Source organism: Lissotriton helveticus, chromosome 2_1, assembly GCF_964261635.1.
Source record: "Lissotriton helveticus chromosome 2_1, aLisHel1.1, whole genome shotgun sequence".
Taxonomy (NCBI): domain Eukaryota; kingdom Metazoa; phylum Chordata; class Amphibia; order Caudata; family Salamandridae; genus Lissotriton; species Lissotriton helveticus.
This window is the reverse complement of record NC_136059.1, coordinates 58,777,229-58,786,450: the sequence shown is the minus strand read 5'-3', so window position 1 is coordinate 58,786,450 and position 9,222 is coordinate 58,777,229. Positions and strand designations below refer to the sequence as shown.

The window sequence follows — 9,222 nt, the reverse complement described above, 5'->3', positions numbered from 1 at the left end:
CCTGGTAGGCTCTGCACATGAAGAGCTTCAGGGCATTGCAGAGGAGCCCCGGGTCTGGTGAAGCTACAATGCAGACTGATAATGATGCCCCCAGGGGCTGTGCTCCTCTGTCCCGAAAGCTGGAGCTCTCACGGGGCGACGCAGCACATTTATTGATTGCGCCAACTTTGCGTGCTTTAGCGCTCTGGGCACACCTGGGTGTGCCAGCCTCAGCCGGGTATGCATGGGGGACGCAGCCTGGTGTGCCAGCCTCAGCCCGGTGCGCACGGGGGGACGCAGCCTGGTGTACCAGCCTCAGCCCAGTGCGCACGGGGGAACGTAGCCTGCTGTGCCAGCCTTAGTCGGTTGCGCACAGGGGACGCAGCCTGGTGTGCTAGCCTCAGCCAGGTGCGCACGGGGGAAGCAGCCTGGTGTGCCATCCTCAGCCGAGTGAGCACAGGGGACGCACCCTGGTGTGCCAGCCTCAGCCTGGTGCTCATGGGGGACACAGTCTGGTGTGCCAGCCTCAGCCGGGTGCACACGGGGGACACAGCCTGGTGTGCCAGCCCTATCCAGGTGCGCACGGGGGATGCAGCCTGGTGTGCCAGACTCAGCCGGGTGCTCATGGGGGACACAGTCTGGTGTGCCAGCCTCAGCCGGGTGCACACGGGGGACACAGCCTGGTGTGCAGCCCTAGCCCAGTGCGCACGGGGGACGCAGCCTGATGTGCCACCCTCAGCCGGGTGATCACGGGGAGGCACCCTGGTGTGCCAGTTTCAGCCGGGTGCTCATGAGGGATGCAGTCTGGTGTACCAAATTCAGCCGGGTGCACACGAGGGACACAGCCTGGTGTGTCAGCCTCAGCCGGGTGCTCACGGGGGACGCAGCCTGGTGTGCCAGCCCTAGCCCGATGCGTACGGGGGATGCAGCCTGGTGTGCCAGCCTCAGCCGGGAGCGCACGGGGGAACGCAGCCTGGTATGCCAGCCTCAGCCTGGAGCGCACGGGGGACGCAGCCTTGTGTGCCAGCCTCAGCGGGGTGCGCACAGGGGATGCAGCCTGGTGTGCCAGCCTCAGCCGGGTGCGCACGGGGGGACGCGGCCTGGTGTGCCAGCCTCAGCCCGGTGCACATGGGGGACGCAGCCTGGTGTGCCAGCCTCAGCCTGGTGCGCATGGGAGATGCAGCCTGGTGTGCCAGCCTCAGCCTGGCACGCATGGGGGACGCAGCCTGGTGTGCCAGCCTCAGCCTGGTGCGCACGGGGGATCAGCAGCAGCCTGTGCAGTCGCAATCACACATCCCCCCTTCCTTCCACTCTTTCTTGGATCGAGGGTCCCATGACCCTAGTACAGCAGGAATCCACTCACACCCTCTGCCCCTGTGATCCCAACCAGCAACCTGGTAAGACCCTCCCCCCAGTTATTGCAGAAAACACGCATGTTATGAACACCCCTCTAAGCTGCCACCTGCCCCTAATCGGGAGCCCCTCGCCGTTCCGCAAGAAGAGGGGCTGTATGTCTCTGCTCATGGGAATGCAGGGGGCACCCCCCAACAATGGCCAAGAAACAAACAAAGCCCTCACCTCTCCAAGGGAGGCACCGGGCACCATATCAGGGGTCAGGCAAAGGCTAGGCATGGGAAAGGCTTATTTTCAAGGGAAGGAATGAAGGTGTGTGCTGCTCCGCAGGGACCCTGAACTGTCCACTGGTCGGGCGGGGGGGCTCCACCTCCTGGCCTCAGACAGGGACCGAAACACAGTCCAACCTGCCCCAAAAACACAAGAGAATCACCAACAGCAACTTCTAGTCACGAAAAACAGGCCACAACCCAGGTAAACAAGCATTTGCAATGCTTAACTCTCGCCTTTGGGACCTTATATGTTAGTGGACTTATCTATTCCGAATAACAAATGGCTTCTTGGAAGAAAAAAAAACATCCAAAGAAAATAGGCCCTATTTCCGTTTTTGGGAGAATCTATGATTAGATGCCGAAGTCCCAGACTCCTGTGCAACGCTAGCACTGCCGGGCTGATGTGAGGGAGGGAACGGAAGAAGACAGGGGTTGGCAGGGACAACGAAGATCCAGTATTTTCAATGGTTTTGTTTGTGGGCGAGGGGCGTAACTGCGAATAGTGCAGCAGTTGCAGGGGCACCATGCCAATGACGTTTGAGGGGTCTCTGCCCCTGATGTTTGAGGGGTCACTGGCCCTGAAGTTTGAGGGGTCACTGCCTCTGATGTTTGAGGGGTCACTGCACCTGATGTTTGAGGGGTCACTGCACCGGATGTTTGAGGGTCACTGACCCTGATCTTTGAGGGGTTACTGACCCTGATGTTTGAGGGTCACTGCCCCTGACATTTGAGGGGTCACTGCCCCATACTATGCAGCCAGAGGCTTGTATTAGGGTTTAGTGCCAGTTTGCTAAGCAACTGGTGAGGTTTGAAAGCAAATGCTTGCATTATTTCACAGTCAACATATATCGGCAGGGACCCAAAGGAAGGGGAGCAGTGAGGGGACCCAAAGGAAGGGGGGCAGTGTGGGGGCCCAAAGGAACGGGGGCTGTGAGGGGGCTGAAAGGAAGGGGGCAGTGAGAGGCCTCAAAGTAATGGGGGCAATATGAGAGGCCTTAAAGTAACGGGGGCAATATGAGAGGCCTCAAAGTAACGGGGGCAATATGAGAGGCCCTAATGTAACGGAGGCAATATGAGAGGCCTCAAAGTAACGGGGGCAATATGAGAGGCTTCAAAGTACTTCTCATGCAGAGCTCCCACTGCACCAGCAAAAAGCGCCCTGGTTTATAGGTTGGGCTCTAGGTGCAGCACTAAATAATGCATGCAGGTGCAGGGCTGGGGTGACACGCAGACCCGGGGATGGGAGAGGCGTGGATACATTATTTAACTGGCAGAGCTTTGACGGAAGGCTGCAACTAACAGCGGTGGTAATGCCCTTCCACTCGTCCCCCGACCCCCCTCCTCTGACAACAATGCCAGTGCTACGACGGGCACACAAAGCTGGCCTGGGTGTCTGGCTGGGCCTCGACCCTTCGCGGTCATAAGTGCACGGACAAGGGGGATATTAAAAGTTTGTTACCCGAAATCAGAGCAAACTTCCATTTATGCTGTTGTACCCGCCAGACCACGCAGCTCCGGCTGAATACCATGGGCACAGGCTGGGTACAGGGCCCGGGCTGAGAGGCGGTGCAGCGCCTGGTGGCTGGAGCCTCCTGGTCTCAGGAGGATCAGCCCCAGGGCGCCTACTGCTCTCTTTCAACGTGCGTGCTCCCTCGCGGCCACTCTCTGACAGCAACAGGCGCTCGTAGATGCCTGGGGGCAGCCAAGAATTGGAAAAACGCCACTGTTTTGTCTCGATGTAAGGCATCGCGCACATGCGAGACCAAGAGTGAAAATTCATCCACCATTCACAAAACAAAAAGAATTGAAAATGCAATAGGACTCGTATTTATCCAAGACCTATTGCATTTTCGACAGAAGTGTGTACATAAAAGAAGGCACGTACGGGAGGGGGTGGGGTGAGTGGTGGTGGTCCAAGATGTCACAGACTAGAGGAGGGAACGGGGAGAGATATCGGAACAAAACTGTTTTGGAAGTTAAGGGGCTGATAGCCTTGAAAGGAGAAAAGTGACAACATGGCCGTCGGGAGGCGGGATTAAGTTCCTGAAAACCAATCAGAATGCAGCAGTTAGCATTTCGGCAACCAAAAAGATAGGCAGAAAGTGGGCAGAGCTTTCCCGCTATACGGTATACAGCATCTCTCGACGAGACAGCGCATGCACTGCATAGGCGAGACCTAAAAACTGTAGCAGTCCCAAAAAAGAACCCGGACCATCTGAGTCAATAAACCAGCCGTGGGTGCAAGCAGCACGGCACTGCAGAGCTGTGGTTGGACCGTGCACCATGGCAAATCGCTTAATCTCCCCGTGCCTATTTAATAATGAATGTGTCCTTAACTGGTGACCATTGAGTCCGGTTTGCGCCATATATAACCTCACAAAAAAAGTCTGACCTGCAATAGCGAGTTGGCCGACCAAAATGCTCTCTGAGCGAAATCGCTAGAAAGAGAGCTAAACACGCAGAGGAGGGACTTTAACAGAGAAGCATCAATAACAAACCAGCATTTCTGAATGCTGCAGCTAACAGCCAATAGCAATGGGTGGATTTGTCAAAGCTGCACAGAGAGATACAACAGATCATCGCTGATCCTCGACCTAAAGAATGTGTCCGTCCGTCTGTAACTAACTGGTGCTCATGTAAAGTGCACTGATATCTTTGAGTCAAGTTTGCGCTATATAAAAACCCTGAAAAGGCACAAGTCTTTGTGTATTTATAAACTTTATCGCTCTGAGGGGGGTGAAGGATTTACTTCTCCTAAAAGTAGAATTAAACTAGTTTTCTATCATGGATAGGAGAAGGAACAAACCAAAAAATTGTAGAAACACAAGGGAATGAAGTCCTAGTGTGGGCCCCGGGCTGGGGGTTGTCGCACACCTGGTTCAGGGGTCGGTTCTCTCCTACTGAGGCAACTTATTTTTCTAAAAGTAGTGACTGCACCATGGGCAGGTAGTGGGTGTCCTTTAAGTCATTTCCCTGAATGTTCCTACAATAATCTGTTAGTTATGAAGAACAGGTGTCAATGTTCTGCAGAATTATAAGAGTCTCCCAGAGCTGTGCCACATTTTATAACAATCCCAACAAGAAGCAGCGAGCAAGACATTTATAATAAAATAAAATAATCATGAAATGCAGAGCTGAAATAACAAGTCAACTGATAGAACCCGCAAGGCAATCATGAAATGCGGAGTCACGATAAACACATCAGTGCTCCTAAAGGGCACTGAAGGCGCTGACTTGGAAATCCTCTATTTATTGTTACTGCGCAGGTGCTCCTGGCTTTCATCATCAGTGGATTACTCAGCATGGCTCGATGTCTGTAAAGAGAGATAAAAACAGGAGGATGAGATAATAGAGAGGAGGGAGATTATACACAGAAGCAGAAATACAATGAACAGGCATCATGCAGGGGCCCAGGCAGACATAATGCAGGGGCCCGAGGCAGACTCCCAAAATAAACAAACATGCACAGGAGCAGAATAGAAGAAACAGTCAGACATCACGCAGGGGCCCGGCGGGCACTGAAAATAAACAAGTGTCTTTTCATGCACCTCACTTTATGTATGTATGTATTTGGTATTTGTTAGGCGCATGTATCACCCGTAGGTCTCGTAGCACCAGCGGGGTACAGGAAGACTGTAGCAGATAACTCATTCGAGCCGGAAGAGCCATGTTTTCAATAGTTTGCGAAAACGTTTGTGGTTAAGTTCAGCGCTGGGATGAAAGGGAAGGGAGTTCCAGGCTTCTGGACCGAGTTTGAAGAACGCTCTGCCTCCAGATATGAATGCGCGCACTTTAGGTAGGGCTAAGAGAAGTTTGCTCGAGGAGCAGAGGAGTCTGAGTGGTTCATACCTTATCAATGTATTGGCTAAGTACCTGGGTTCATTGCTGTTGAGGGATTTATGAATCACGCAGCAGGTTTTGAAAATAATCCACTTTTTCACGGGAAGCCAATGTAGCGCCCTTAGAGAAGGAGCTCAGTGAGATCGTGAGGTGGGAGATAAAGGACCACTCCGGCCGCTGTGCTTTGCAGCACATGGAGTTTAGACAAGTCTTCCTCGTTGATGCCTGCAAGTAGCGCATTGCCGTAGTCTAAACAAGTAATTATGAGGCCTTGGACAAGGGGCATCCGAGAGTAAAGAGGAATCCACGTAAAAAAATGTAAGGGTTCTCAGAGTGCCAAAACTGGTGCGAACTGTGGTGTTAATGTGCTCAGCCATAGAAAGTTTGTCATTAATGATGAAACCTAGATTATGTGCTGTACTTTTAGGGGGAGGGGGGGGGCAAGGGCTTAGGACTGCTGGCCACCAGTCATTGATCCATATTTTCTGCGTGTTACCGAAGAGGAGGATTTCCGTTTTCCTGGCATTCAGTAGCAGCTGGTTCTTTGCCATCCAGTCACTGACCGAAGCCATACAGTGGGTAAATCTGACTTTTGTGTCACTGGGGTCTGCCCTAGTGTTATTAGGAGTTGCGTGTCATCAGCGTATGACACTGTGTCGAACCCGTAGTCATGGATGATTTTTGCTAGTGGATACACGTAATGATTAAAGAGTGTTGGGCTCAATATGGAGCCCTGCGCAACTCCTTTGTCGATGTTCTGTTTTTTGGACACAAAAGGGCCTATTTGGACCTTGGAGGACCTATCAGTCAGGTAGCTCCTGATCCAGCCTAATGCTGGGCCTCCGACACCACTCTCCGACAAGCGTAATAACAACTTACTGTGGGAGGTGGTGTCGAAGGCCGCAGAAAGATCGAGCAGGATCAGGATCGCGGACTGCTTGGCATCAAGGGAGAGCCTGATATTGTCCACGATTTCGAGGAGGGCAGTCTCGGTGTTATGGCATGCCCGGAAGCCAGACTGGGATGGATCCAGTAGTTTATTTTGTTCCAAGTATTGATAGAGCTGGAGATTAATCAATGATTCCATTGTTTTTCCAAACAAGGGTAAAAGGGAGATGGGGTGATAGTTTGTGAGTTTTGTTGGGTTGGCCGTGGATTTTTTTAGAATTGGTCAGATAGTGGTTTCCTTCCAGTGTTTAGGAACCGTGAATTGTTTGGGAGAGACGTTGAAGATGTCCGTGAGGTGTAAGACAAGGACTGGAGCAATTTTAGAACTAATCTAGGCAGATGCTGGGTCGTCGGGGGATCCTAATTTTATCTTGTTCAAGGCTAGAACTCCCTCTTCCTCAGTTATTGTGCAAAATTGCATGAGAGAGGAGGTGGACAGCGGGAGAGATATGTTATTCTCTGATAGGGGAGTGGTGGTTGAGGGGATTTGACTATAAATTATATCTATTTTCTCTTTAAAATAGGATGATAGGTCGTCAACCCATTCTTGGGAGGCCTTGAGAGGAGTTTGACATCCTGCGGGACTGGTAAATTCTTTGACTATTTTATAAAGTTCCTTCTGTGAATTGGAAGCTTGATCTATTCTGCTTACAAGGTAAACATTTTTGGCTAAGTCTATATGACCTATGTAGTTTTTGTGCAGTTTTTTGTAGTGTTGTTTGTCTAGTTTATTTTGAGAATGTCACCATTTGTGTTCTGCCTTCCGGGTAATAAGTTTATCGATCTTTAAGTCAGGGGGAACGAGGGTGAAAGTTTGGCAGGACTCTTGGTAGTTTTTGTTGGGGCGATGATGTCCAGGGTGTTGCTGATTTCGGTTTCCAAGTCTTTAGTGGCTTTGTCATTGTGGGTGGTTTCCGACAATGAGGATAATGGAGAAATGGGTAGAGAAAGGCTCTATTAGAATGTTTCACCATGGTCAGCATTGTTTAAATTTAAGCGCAGGGGGAGAGTTGGTCTGTGACCCGTAGATCAGAAACTTACATAATGATCTGACCATAAGACTGGAAAATAGGAGATCAAGAGAGGGTCCTGCTGAATGAGTGGGGGCAATGACCAATTGCTCCAGCCCCTGAGAACTTAGGTTGGTGATGAGATCTATGGTATGAGGGTCTGATACAAGCTCCGCCTGGTAATTGAAATCTCCTAGTAGAAAGAAGTTATTGGTGGCTAGGATGTGAGGAGCGATTATTTCAGACAGTTTGCTGATAAATTGGGTTTTTGTGCCAGGAGGACAGTAAAGGAGGGCTCCTTTCCGTGACTCTTTATCTGAGAGCTCTGGTAAAAACGCATAGTTCGCCCCAATCTGACTTGTGGGATTCGATTATGTGAGTTTTCGTTTTGCTATTGAAGGCAATGGCTAGTCCTCCACATTTTCTATCTTTCCTGTCCTGTTTAATTAAATGATAGCCGGGAGGGAGGGCTGTTGTTATGTCGGGTAAAGAGGAATCTTGTAGCCAGGTCTTCGGGTTTTTCCGAGTCCAGTAGGGCCCAGATGTCCAATGCATGCTTGGGTAAGGAGCGCGTATTGCAGTATAAATAGATTTGGTGGGGAGGCCTCGATGGGGGGGCTAATACTCAGGTTAGTGTTGTTTTTATTGAGAGCTTTAGTGGTTATAGAGTGTCTATTGGGTGGGTGGGAGTCAGGTATGGTATTGCGGATCCGAGAGAGTTTAATTTGACAGCTCTACTGGGCACAGGGAGACGCTTCAATCAAAAGTCGTAGTTCTTGACTAGTATATTTAAAGATTGCCATACCTAGAGCAGGGAGTGAGAAGTATGAGGGGACATAGAGGACAAAAAGGGCAGAGTGTCTGGCGTCTGGCGTCTGGCGTCGGTCTGGTGCAGAACGGGCTTGCCTTTGGCGTGCCTTCGGCACGTCGCTGTGCGTGTCCGCTCGGCATAACTCCTTTTGACTGGGAAGTGGGCGGGACCACGACAGCGAGGGTGGAATGCTGACCTGCCTTTGTCAGCTGTGGTGGGAAGGCAGCGGCAAGAAGTGTGCTAAGATGGTGCCTACCCCTCCACACAAACGGCACAAGCCGCGGCAGACCAGGGGAGCACATACAAGTGAATCAAAATACTCAAGTGAGTGTGGCAATAGTTTAGAAGCAAATACAAGTTTTAGTTTAAAAAGGCACGCTGGTACAGCAAGGCTGATGTGTCCGTTTTTGTGCTCGATTGTACAATGCCTGGGGGTCCGCTGCGCACGTCCGCTCTGCGCACCTCTTTTTGACTGGGAAGTAGGATGGACTGCGACTGCGAGGGTGAAATGCTGACCTGCCTTTGTTAGCTGTGGTGAGAAGGCAGCGGCAAGAAATCTGGTTGACACTGCCCCATCTCCCCTAACACTGCTGCGGGTGAGCCGTACAATGTCTCCTACTGGCACAGTTTATACATATACTACTGAATCATAGGGTTCATAAAAAATTACTCTTTTGGATTAAACTGCTTTGGACACACTATGAACAACTTCTTCCTGCAAATAAATGAGCAGACACATAGCATTTGCTGCCCATACTGTTACGATTTTTTTACTCACTTGTCAGAGAGGGCCACGGTTTGCTTGTGTCTGTATGGAAAAAGAATCACTTGAAGAAAAACAGAGGTGGAGACTGAACGCTTTGCATCCTCAGCTCTCCCTTGTCGTCATTCAGACCCTGTGGAAGCAAAAGGCTCAGGCTTCCTTTCTCTGGGCTTTCACTTGGCTTTCACTAACTTCCACTGAGCTTCCACTGAGCTTCAACTGAGCTTTCACTGAGCTTTCACTGGG

General features: G+C 51.0%; 1 protein-coding gene across 1 annotated transcript in view; it reads right to left on the bottom strand.

Moving 5' to 3' along the window:
- Positions 1-1,017: 1,017 nt before the first annotated feature.
- The window catches only part of LOC144817706 (uncharacterized), a 221,200-nt gene continuing 212,995 nt past the window's right edge, over positions 1,018-9,222 (bottom strand). Inside the window, exon 7 of the mRNA XM_078674467.1 lies at positions 1,018-4,918. The gene's annotated coding sequence lies outside the window, so the exon portion shown is untranslated. The remainder of the gene's footprint in view (positions 4,919-9,222) is intronic.